Here is a 12,659-nt window from a genome sequence, read left to right as displayed (position 1 = left end):
CCTGCAGATCCTGCAGTCTTTCTCCATTTAATTCATATTCTATTCTTCCTGCCATTGTCATTCTTTGCTGGATTCTAAAACTTTCCCAATCTTCTGGCCGACCGCTAATCTTTGTAGCATTGTACACCGTTCCTTTCAATTTGATACCACGCTGAACTTCTTTATTAATCCACAAATGATGCATCCTACTGGTAGAGTCTTGCTTCCTCAGTAGAATGTATCTTTCTTGGAATGTATCTTTAATATATACTCCTGATAAGAGGCTATGTTCTGTGGCATGCAGCAGCGTGGGGGTGGGGGCTCTGGTCTGTCCAGCCAATGGGCAAAACTTCTGCCACCTCTATTATGTGTGGCCCATTTAAGAATTTGATAAACAATCCTCCATTTTATTTACGTACGAATTATAGGTTGATTACCATAATGAATCCACACCTTAGAAGCTTAAAATCTATTCTATCCTTGATGATGCTGAGGCACATTAAATGGAGTCTCAGGTTGTTCAAACATATTTTCCTGCAGACTGCATGCGTCGGAAGATTGAGTGATGGCTCAATAAAAAAAGGTTGTTACACCATGACTGTATTCCAAAGTAAGCGGGGATTGATTTCAAAAAGAGTTTGGCCGAGCTGCAGACTTTAGAAAATGTACCACAGAAGTTTTGATTTATTGCATTGTAGCAATTGCACTGCACATGTCACAGAATGAGGGTGCACAGGATTTCTACACTACGGATCGTGTTTCAATCGTGTTTACAGCGGTTATTTCATTTTCCTACAGGGGGGGGAGTGTAGCCACCTAGGTTGGCCACTTTCTCACACAAAATGGAAGAACACAAAGATTGCAGGGTAAAATGGACATTGGCAAAGAAACCAACAGTCTACAGAATCCCCTGTATTCTAGCTGCCACAGAAACCCGACAGAATTGTAACTAACAAGCTGCGCATATTAATGAAGCGATTTACGGTGATTCCCAGGCACAATGGACACAACAGTTAAACATTCTATGGAAGGCCAGACATTCCGGCGCCAGTGGAGTCTAAGACAAAGGGCACCAATAAGGTGTGAGGAACCGCCCGGGGATCGAGGAACAGCCTGTTATTGGGGAAATTCAAATCAATCGATTGGGAAGAGACCCAATCGATTGCAGGTTCATAGAAGGTCCGCCCAGAAGGATGCAAAGCCCCTGGGACTTATAAAAGTCAGGTCCCAGGACTGATTCGTTCTCTTAGCCAGCCTCTCCTTGACCAGCCTGCCCTCCCAGCAGAACACCGTTGCAGCAGAAGACCTTGAGAAGGAGAGGCCTGGTTAGCAGCCGCCATCAAGTAAGTGTCATACAACGCACGCTACGAGAGTAGACACTCCTGACCCCTTTAGTCTACACCAACTGGAAGCCTGTGGATCCAGGACAAAGCAAGAGGCCATTGTTCCCTGATCCGGCAGTTCCCTTATTCCAGATAAGTATTGGCCTGTTAGTGGTAGGATTAGCCTAGTCTTGTAGTTTTATATGCATAAGTAGTAGATAATTGTATTATAATAAACGTGTCTTGTTTGAACTTACTAACTGGTGTATCGAGTTATTGGTCTGAACTTGTGGCGGTATCTTAACGATACCTGGCGACTCTAGAGCTAAGCAATAAAACAGAGCCAAATTGAGTGTAAAGCACACTCACCCAGAACAAGCAACAGGAGAAAAGGAAAGATGATGTAGAAAAGCATTGCCACTTAAGTAGTACAGACATGATAGCCTGTAAGCATTAGACAGCAGATGGGGAGAACGCTCATGATTGATACCATTCACTGGAGTTTAAATACTGTTAACAGAAATAAAGAGTTAAATGTTGAAGTAACATTGCTTTCATTTCACATAAAATGCCATATGACAGAATCAAAATTATTAATTTCTTTTGCACGCTGTTACATGAGTTAGAGGTCACAGTAACAGGCCATTTGGCCCAAAGTCCTGCCACTGTTTATGCTCCACTCCAGCATCTTCCCATCTTTTCTCATCTAAATCTATCATCATAACCGCCTATTCTCTTCAAGCTCAAATGCTTGCCTAGCTTCCCCTTAAATGTATCTCTATTAATTTCCATCAACTGCTCCCTGCAGCAGTGAGCTCCACATTGTCGATACTCTTTGGATGTGGACGTTTCCTCTGAATTCCCTGTTGAATTTCTTGGTGAGTATTTTATATTGATGGCCTTTAGTTATCCGCTATCCCATAACAGGAAACATTTCTCTGTATCTACTCAATCAAAACCTTTCAGAATTTTAAAGACTTCTATTATTCTTCTTTTTTCAAGTGAAAAGTGACCCATAATGCTTTCCTAATATATATCCATGCATTTCTGGCATAACCCTTTGAAATCTTCACTGGGCCTTCTTCAGTATCTTTGCATCCTTTTCAAAGTTGTGAAAGTTAGGTGCAATAACCATGCTACAAAATTGTCCATTAGTGTCCAAAGATGTGTAGGTTAGGGGCACTATAGGGTTAGTTGGGGGGTGGGGGGGGGTGGGGGGGGAGTGGGCATAGCTGGCGTGCTCTTTCGGCAGGTTGGTGCAGACTTGAAGGGCCGGATGGCCTCCTTCTGCACTGTAGGGATTCTATGGATTCGGCAAATGTACCAATCACTAAATGTTACACCACAGCTCAATAAGTCCATCTCGCATACAAACAAAGCACTGGACTAGGGGGATAAAATTGAAAGGTAGGAAAATTATGCTACATCTGTATTAAAACTTGGTTTGACCACACTTACAATATTGCTTGCAGTTCTGGTTTCCATATTATGAAAAGAAAGTAAAGGCACTGGAGAAGACAGCGAAGGTTTCAAAGGATGATACCAGAAATGCATAGATAAATTATGGGTCTCTTTTCTCTTCAATGCTACTGCAGTTCTGCATTGTCTTTGGAAGCCATATGCTTCCAAATTATACTCATTCTTTATCAATAAAAGAACAACTTCAAATTAAAATAATAAGAATGAGTATATGTGCAACAATCAATGTTATTTTTATCATAGCCATAATATGCTAAATCATGCATTGGCACAGCAGAAATTCATTATTTGAACATCTTCCCATTCATATTACCATTAAATCCTGAACCACGTTCACGGTTGGTAAGTAAAAAGTAAGTACTGTTTTCAAATTAGAATAGGAAAAGTATGAAACGTTTTGTCGAAGTTTGTTTCTACATACGATCCGACAAATTAGGATCAGGAGTAGTCCACTCGGTCCTCGGGCCTACTCCGCCTTTCAATAAGATCATGGCTGATCTGATTGTAACCTCAACCCCACATTTTTGTCTATGCCCACTAACCTTTCACCCGCTTGTTAATCAAGAATCTATCTAGCTCTGCCTTAAAAATATTCAAAGACTCTTCTCCCACTACCTTTTGAGGAAGAAAGTTTAGGAGACTCACAACCCTCTGAGAGAAAATATTTCTCCTCATCGAATCCCTACAATGCAGAAGGAGGCCATTTAGCCTATCAGGACTGGACCAAACCCCTGAAAGAGCATTCTACCCTATCCCAAAAACCCCCTAACCTAATCTACACATCCCTGGACACTCGGGTTAATTGATCATGTCTAATCCATCTGACCTGCACAACTTTGGAAGAAACTGGAGCACCCATGCAGATACGGGAAGAATGTACAAACTCCACACAGTCACCCAAAACCAGAATTGAACCCAGGTCCCTGGCGCTGTGAGACAGCAGTGTTAACCACTGTGTCACCGTGTCACCCCCAAATCATCTGTATTAAATTAGCAATATCTTATTTTTAAACAATGACCCCTAGTTCTAGGTTCTCCTGGAAGAGGAAACATCCTCCCCACATGTACCCTGTCAAAACCCATAGGGATCTTAAAGGTTTCAAACAAGTCGCCCCTTACTCTTCTAAACTCCAGTGGATACAAACCTAACCTCTCCAACCTTTCCTCTTAAGACAACCCGCCTGTCATGATATGCAGACACGCAACCAATGGGTCATCAGAACAGGACACAACCAATGAGTACTCAGGACACCCAGAGATGGCATTACACAAGGGGGGCACTAGACAACCACTATAAAAAGAGCAAGGCACACAGACTCTGCCTCTTCCACCAGCAGAAACCAAGAAAGCAGGACAGGGTTGATTATCAGCAACATCACAGCCTAGCACATGGTCGAGAGCAAGCTTGTATAGTTAGCAGAGTAGACTGAGTTACTAAAAGCAGATTACTAGAGTGTTGAACTCATTTAAGAGCATTGTTAATCGTTCAATGAATACGTTAAACTTATCTCCGAGTCTGGAGCATCTTTTAGTAGAGCCTACATCAAGTAGCAGCTTATGTTACTCGAGGTAACATAACACAACACCGCCCATTTCTGGTATTAGTTAGTCAACCTCCTCTGAACTGCTTCAAATGCATTTCCGTCTTTCCTTAAATAAGGAGACCAATACTGTATACAATACTCCAGATATGTTCTCACCAATGTCCTGTACAACTCAAGCACAGCATCCCTACTTTTTAATCAACTCCTCCCACAATAAATTCTAACATTCTATTAGCTTTCCTAATTAGTTGCTGTACTTGCATACTCGCCTTTTGTAATTCATGCATTAAGATACCCAGATCCCTCTTCACCTCAGAGCTCTGCAAACGCTCACCATTGAGATAATAAGCTTCTTCTTTATCCTTCTTGCCAAAACAGACAATGGGTGTGATTCACCGGAAAAAATTCCAAGTCTGGTTTTGGGCGCATTTGGCTGAGTGTATTTCGACAACTGCAGAGCAGAGATTGACACCACTATTCAATAGCAGTTATCTGTTTTTTTTGGGCCTTGAGGCTACACTTGAGAAGTTTTCCAGCACTCAGGAGCTGAGCTCACCAGCATGACACCCTAGCACATGGTCGAGAGCAAGCTTGTATGGTTAGCAGAGTAGATTGTGTTACTAGAGGCAGATTAGGGCGCCATTTTGAAAGGCTGCCTGATCTCTACACCCCTCCCCCTTTCAGGATTCCCTGCTTTCGGGAACGCCACCCTCCTTTACATCCAAACCTTTCTACTAAATGGACTAGGATTTCCAGGCACAGCCGGTGAACCCCAGGCCCCGGGAGAATCCAGTGAATGTATATTTAAGTGAGCTTAATGGCTCAATTAAATATCATTATTTGGATATCGTTCAGTGAGGGTGTGATCCAGATCACGCTGGGCACTGCGAGGCAGGTCACTCGTGTAACATATTGCACCCAGCGAGGATTTGGGGCTCTCCCGCAAGTCGCGAAGCAGTGGGAAAATCAATTCCAATACCACATTTGCCCACATTATAATCTATTTCCCAGATTTTTGCCCACTCACGTAATGTACGTCCCTTTGTGGCCTCCTTGTTCCTCTTCACAATTTACTTCCCTCCCTATCTTTGTGTAATCAGCAAATTTAGCAACCCTTCATCCAAGTCATTTACATAAATTCTAAAAAGTTGAGGCCCAGCACTGATCTCTGAGGCACCCCAATCATCATATAGTGGCAACTAGAGAAAGACCCATTTATGTCTACTCTCTGTTTCTTGTTAACTAGCCAATCTTCAATCCAATATGTTACTCCCTACAACATGAACTTTTATTTTCCACAATATCCTTTGATGTGGCACCTTATTGAATGCCTGCTGGAAATCTAAGTACATTACATTCACCAATTCCCATTCATCCTCAGCACATGTGATTCCTTCAAAGGTGTGGCGGCACAGTAGCACAGTGGTTAGCACTGTTGCTTTACAGTACCAGGGTCCCAGATTCGATTCCCAGGTTGGGTCACTGTATGTGCGGAGGCTGCACGTTCTCCCTGTGCCTGTGTGGGTTTCCTCCCACAAGTCCGGAAAGATGTGCTGTTAGGTAATTTGGACATTCTGAATTCTCCCTCTATGTACCCAACCAGGAGCCGGAATGCGGCAACCAGGGGCTTTTCATGGTAACTTCATTGCAGTGTTAATGTAAGCCTACTTGTGACAATAAAGATTATTATAAATGCCGATACCTTCTCCAACTGCAAATGTTTCCACTCACTGAGTATGCAGTTAGTGTGTGATCATGCTCAGCAGATTGCTGATTGATGAATCAGCAATCATGGAATCATAGAATCCCAACAGTGCAGAAAGAGGCCACTTGACGCGTTGAGTCCTGACCGATCCTCCGAAAGAGTACCCCACCCAGGCCATCACCCGCACCCTATCCCTGTAACCCCACCTAACGTTTTTGAACTGAAAGGGTTAATTTAGCATGGCCATCCACCTAACCTGCACATCGTGATGCCTTTATTCAACATCAGTCCACTGTATCCATTATACCACCAGCATTTGAGCCATGACATCAAGCCGGAATGTGACGACTGGCTGACAAGGGTTATCTACAGCCCATTGTTAAGCTCTGGTGGTCTCTCTGTAATAAAAACTAGAAAGCATGTCTTGACTTCTTCAACCAAAAGAGAAAATGCTGGAAAATCTCAGCAGGTCTGGCAGTATCTGTAATGAGATAAAAGAACTAACGTTTCAAGTCCAGATGACACTTTGTCAAAGTTTGACTTCTTCAATTTTATTGTGTTCTACAATCACTTCTCCGCCAATTCCACAGTGTCACCTGTATCCCTTTTATATAAAAGTGCAGTCTATCAAACAATTAGTGTGGTCTATTAAACAATTAAAGCTCCAATTCTAAGTAAAGCACAGGGGAACATTAACTCTTTTCTAACACTATTTCGGTCCAAACTCGAGTGTGCACTTAAGCACACGTGGACAGCATGCATATAATGAGAGCCATGTTGTCTCGTGTAAAGTCATTGAGCAGGTCTTTGGAATGCTTAAAAAATGCAGCCGCTTCCTGTGCTCTCTCGGAAGCTGAGACAGAAGCAGGATTGGGAGCTGGGCCTTGCACAAGTAATGCAAGTGAGTGAAGAAGAGAGTTTTTTTGGGAGGGATTTCACGGTTAGAAAGAGAGGGGTGAACAAGGTCCCGGAGCGGTTTAAACATGAGTATAAAATTGAAACTTTGGTGGAGTGGGCCAAAACAACAGCAGGAGGCAAGTTGCTATGAAGCAACTGTGTTAACCACTGTGCTACCATGCTGCCCATATGTAAAGTATTGTGTGCAATTTAAGACCGCCTGCAACAGAAACAATATCAAAGGCATGAAAAAGTTACAATATGGATTAAGGGGTCACATGTAAATTGGCTTTATTGTCACAAGTAGGCTTACATTAACACTGCAATGAAGTTACTGTGGAAAGCCTCTAGTTGCCGCATTCCGGCACCTGTTCGGGTACACAGAGGGAGAATTCAGAATTATCAGCTGGTACGGTAATTAAACCCACGCTGCTGGCCTTGTTCTGCATCACAAATCAGCTGCCTAGCCCACTGAGATAAACCAGCTATTATGTTAACATAATGAGATGGTTACTTAAGTGTGAAATTTCTCCCCGGAGCACGGGCAGAGTACAAGCATGGAGCAGCTGCTCAGCTAGTTAATGAAGTTTTGTTAAAGTATTGCTTGCGACAGGGCTTTGGTCACCAGTCCTTGGGAACCCTGAACTTCTGCAATCGATTCATTAAAATGGCACAGTGATGGGGCAGCACGGTGGTGCAGTGGTAGCACTGCAGTCTCACGGCGCCGGGGTCCTAGGTTCGATTCTGGGTCACTGTCCGTGTGGAGTTTGCACATTGTTCCCGTGTTTATGTGGGTTTCGCCCCCACAACCCAAAGATCCGTGAGGTAGGTGAATTGCCCCTTAATTGGAAAAAATGAATTGGGTACACTAAATTTATTTTACAAAATGACAGCGATGACAGGATAGAGTTATGTAGAGAGATTTGAAAATATAGGGCTGGAGCAGAGGAGGTTAAAGGGGATTGAATAGAAACATGACAAGTTTTGAGAGAATGAATATTGAAAGATTATTTTCACTGATCAGAGTCATTTACCGCATTTAAGAGGAAGTTCGCTAAATGCTTGGGAAGTGAAATAGTAAAGGATATGGTTACAGCGCAAGGAAATGGGACAAAATCTATTGTACAGCTCTTATCACAGATGGTCAAATGAAATTATTTCCTTCTGTGCTTTACTGTGGGCAGCACGGTTGCATTGTGGATAACACAATTGCTTCACAGCTCCAGGGTCCCAGGTTCGATTCCGGCTTGGGTCACTGTCTGTGCTGAGTCTGCACATCCTCCCCGTGTGTGCGTGGGTTTCCTCCGGGTGCTCCAGTTTCCTCCCACAGTCCAAAGATGTGCAGGTTAGGTGGATTGGCCATGATAAATTGCCCTTAGTGTCCAAAATTGCCCTTGTGTTGGTGGGGTTACTGGGTTATGGGGATAGGGTGGAGGTGTTGACCTTGGGTAGGGTGCTCTTTCCAGGAGCCGGTGCCGACTCGATGGGCCGAATGGCCTCCTTCTGCACTGTAAATTCTATGAATTGTTATGATTCCTAAATTCTTACACATGCTTCTTCGGGAAAAACAGCTTAGAGCATAGTTCTACCCGCATTATGGAGCATGAATAATGAGAACTGTCATTTTCGTTACATGTTGTACCCTTAACAGGGGTAAAACAAAGAGGTAGGGGCAGCATGTGGCGCAGTGGTGAGCACTGGGACTGCGGTGCTGAGGACTTGGGTTCAAATCCCAGCCCTGGAACACTGTCTGTGTGGAGTTTGCACATTCTTCCCGTGTCTGCGTGGGTTTCACCCCCACAACCCAAAGATGTCTCTGCGTGGTTTTCACCCCCACAACCCAAAAATGTGCAGATTAGATGGTTTGGCCATGCTAAATTGCCCCTTAATTGCAGAAAAAATAATTGCCTACTCTAAATTTACTTAAAAAAAACAAAGAGGTAAATGAGCAGATATCAGTTTTGCATCTGACTTCTCTTTCCAATAGCCTTTTAAAACTTCAACAATACACCCCCAGCAGAAAGACGAGGACGTTTCATTGTAACGTTACTTGGGGGGTGGATTCCATTACATATACGTCCTTATAATTTGCCGCTATTTACATTTGTTTAAATTTATTATAACCACAACTGTGCATAGTATTATATTAGGCAGCAGATGGAAGAAATCTCTTGGCCGGGATTCTCTGACCCTGTGCCACGCCGCCCCAACGCCGGCTCGCCGATTCTCCGGCGCCCATTTTCGGGTGGCCGCGGGATTGCCGCCGCGCCGGTTGGGGGCCATGCAATTCTCCGGTTCTCGATGGGCTGAGAGCCCGTCGAGTCCCGGCGGGACCTCGGAGTTCTGTCTGACCCTTTTTGGGGGGGGCGGCTTCACAGTGGCCTGGCCCGCGATCGGGACCTACTGATCGACGGCTGGCTAGTTCCGTGGGGAGCTATGTTTCTTTGTGCTGGGCTCCACCATATTGCTCAGGGGTCAGCATGGAGATGGGAACCCAAGCGCATGCGTGAACTCGCACCGGCCGTGGTTTGCCGGCATTCAGACGACGGAGCTGCGGACAGCACTCCAGCGTCGTATTAGCCACCTTGGAAGGGATGGATACCTGCCACTTGAGGCCCGTTGACCCCGGAGTGGTTCGCACCGCTTTTCACGCCAGCGTCAGAACTTGACCATAGTATTGGAGAAGCCTGGCCCTAAAATTTACACAGTCAAAGGACCGTGAAATGCAAGTTTGCAAACAAATGTAGGGGGTGATTCTCCGAACCCCGCGCCGGGCTAGAGAATCTCCACAACTGCGCCACGACGCCCCGACACTGGCGTGCGATTCTCCGAGGTGCGGAGAATTGGCGCCATTTGCGCTGGTGTGTTTGGCGCGGCGCCGGCCGCGTGCCGCTGGAATCGGCGGGGCTGCCGATTCTCCGGCCTGGATGGGCCAAGTGACTGCGCCGATATGACAGAGTTGCTGCCGGCGGGAACTCTGCGCAAACGGTCGGGGGGCGACCTGTGGAGGGGGGGCTCCTTCACCGGGGGTGTGCTCCAATATGGTCTGGCCCGTGATCGGGGCACACCGATCGGCGGGCCGGCCTACTCCCCCCCCCCCCCCCCCCCCCCCGGCCTACTTTCTGTCGCGGCCGGCCCCTGAACACCGACTCCATGTTGATTCGGGGCCGGCGCGCTAAAGAAGTCCCCTGCGCATGCCCAGGTTGCCGCGGCCCAACTGTGCATGCGCGGTTTGGAGCGGCGCCCATTTGATGCCGCGAAAGGAGGCTGGAGCGGCGTGAACCCGGGCCCGGTTCACGCAGTCGTGAAACTCGACGGCGTTCATGACGGCGTGAACACTTGGGCTCCATATTGGAGAATCGCCCTCCTAAAGGTTTTTAAAATTATCTTTTAAATTAATGTTTTAACTGTTTTATATTAAGTAAAGCTATAGGTTATGGGATCTTCCACTGCCATTATTTGCATCAGTGCTGGAAATGGAAGTAATGCATTCTCAAATTCCTCTGGTAAGCCCAGTTACAGTCTTCAGCAGAGAGCATTTGCATAACTTTTCTACTATTAATGCAAAGTGAATTGCATTTAGTTTTGTTCAAGCATGGGCTCCAATACTCTTGCCTTCTAACTTAATGTAACCGTCAACTGATGTCGGTGTCAATGGATTTGCATTGTGGACCTTGTGTTGCCCGTTTACGTATTTTCTTCTTTATTTTCTTTTCTTTTCATATACTGAATGATCTGTTTGAGCTGCTTGCAGAAGAATACTTTTCACTAAACCTCAGTACACGTGACAATAAACAAATCCAAATCCAACCAACTTGGAGCACAAACTGAGCCCTTCCACTACAAATGTTAGTTCAGCTCTTATAAAGAACAAAGAAAATTACAGCACAGGAACAGGCCCTTCGGCCCTCCCAGTCTGCGCCGATCCAGATCCTTTACCTAAACCTGTCTCCTATTTTCCAAGGTCTACTTCCCTCTGTTCCTGCCCATTCATATACCCGTCTAGATGCCTCTTAAATGATGCTACCGTTCCCGCCTCTACCACCTCCGCTGGTAAAGCGTTCCAGGCACCCACCACCCTCTGCGTAAAAAACTTTCCACGCACATCTCCCTTAAACTTTCCCCCTCTCACTTTGAAATCGTGACCCCTTGTAACTGACGCCCCCACTCTTGGAAAAAGCTTGCTGCTGTCCACCCTGTCCATACCTCTCATAATTTTGCAAACCTCAATCAGGTCCCCCCTCAACCTCCGTCTTTCCAATGAAAACAATCCTAATCTACTCAACCTTTCTTCATAGCTAGCCCCCTCCGTACCAGGCAACATCCTGGTGAAACTCCTCTGCACCCTCTCCAAAGCATCCACATCCTTATGGTGATGTGGCGACCAGAACTGCATGCAGTATTCCAAATGTGGCCTAACCAAAGTCCTATACAACTGTAACATGACCTGCCGACTCTTGTACTCAATACCCCGTCCGATGAAGGCAAGCATACTGTATGCCTTCTTGACCACTCTATCAACCTGCGTTTTCACCTTCAGGGTACAATGGACCTGATCTCTCTGTACATCAATTTTCCCCAGGACCCTTCCATTGACCATATAGTCCGCTCTTGAATTTGATCTTCCAAAATGCATCACCTTGCATTTGCCTGGATTGAACTCCATCTGCCATTTCTCTGCCCAACTCTCCAATCTATCTATATTTTGTTGTATTCTCTGACAGTCCTCCTCGCTATCTGCAACTCCATCAATCTTAGTATCATCTGCAAACTTGCTAATCAGACCACCTATACCTTCCTCCAGATCATTTATGTAGATCACAAATGACAGTGGTCCGAGCACCACTAGTCACCCTTCTCCATTTTGAGACACTCCCTTCCACCACTACTCTCTGTCTCCTGTTGCCCAGCCAGTTCTTTAACAATCTAACTAGTACACCCTGAACCCCATACGACTTCACTTTTTCCATCAACCTGCCATGGGAAACCTTATCAAACGCCTTACTAAAGTCCATGTATATGACATCTACAGCCCTTCCCTCATCAATTAACTTCCTCAAAGAGTTAAACCTCCCAGTTATTGCAGGTGTGCTAAGGTCATAGAGGATGGGATGGGATGGGATGGGCACCTTTAAAATGCAACTCATCTCAAAACTGATTTAATAAGAACATAAGAACATAAGAACTAGGAGCAGGAGTAGGCCATCTGGCCCCTCGAGCCTGCTCCGCCATTCAATTAGATCATGGCTGATCTTTTGTGGACTCAGCTCCACTTTCCGGCCCGAACACCATAACCCTTAATCCCTTTATTCTTCAAAAAACTATCTATCTTTAACTTAAAAACGTGTAATGAAGGAGCCTCAACTGCTTCACTGGGCAAGGAATTCCATAGATTCACAACCCTTTGGGTGAAGAAGTTCCTCCTAAACTCAGTCCTAAATCTACTTCCCCTTATTTTGAGGCTATGCCCCCTAGTTCTGCTTTCACCCGCCAGTGGAAACAACCTGCCCGCATCTATCCTATCTATTCCCTTCATAATTTTAAATGTTTCTATAAGATCCCCCCTCATCCTTCTAAATTCCAACGAGTACAGTCCCAGTCTACTCAACCTCTCCTCATAATCCAACCCCTTCAGCTCTGGGATTAATCTAGTGAATCTCCTCTGCACACCCTCCAGCGCCAGTACGTCCTTTCTCAAGTAAGGAGACCAAAACTGAACACAATACTCCAGGT

The 12,659-nt window shown here is 45.3% G+C and overlaps 1 protein-coding gene and 1 long non-coding RNA gene across 4 annotated transcripts in view; one reads left to right on the top strand and one right to left on the bottom strand.

Moving 5' to 3' along the window:
* prss12 (serine protease 12) overlaps positions 1–12,659 on the bottom strand; it is a 243,574-nt gene that overhangs the window by 122,724 nt on the left and 108,191 nt on the right. The window lies entirely within an intron of this gene.
* The window catches only part of LOC119963171, a 66,226-nt gene that overhangs the window by 28,865 nt on the left and 24,702 nt on the right, over positions 1–12,659 (top strand). The window contains exon 1 of one of the 2 annotated variants that reach the window (XR_005460044.1): positions 6,876–6,930. The exons of the other annotated variant lie outside the window; for it this stretch is intronic. This is a non-coding gene — a long non-coding RNA (uncharacterized LOC119963171). Of the gene's footprint in view, positions 1–6,875; positions 6,931–12,659 lie in introns of those variants that run through there. 2 annotated transcript variants of the gene reach the window in all.

This window comes from Scyliorhinus canicula, chromosome 3 (genome assembly GCF_902713615.1).
Source record: "Scyliorhinus canicula chromosome 3, sScyCan1.1, whole genome shotgun sequence".
In the NCBI taxonomy this organism is placed as follows: domain Eukaryota; kingdom Metazoa; phylum Chordata; class Chondrichthyes; order Carcharhiniformes; family Scyliorhinidae; genus Scyliorhinus; species Scyliorhinus canicula.
Note: the sequence above shows the minus strand (reverse complement) of the source record. Positions and strands in the feature narration are given on the sequence as shown.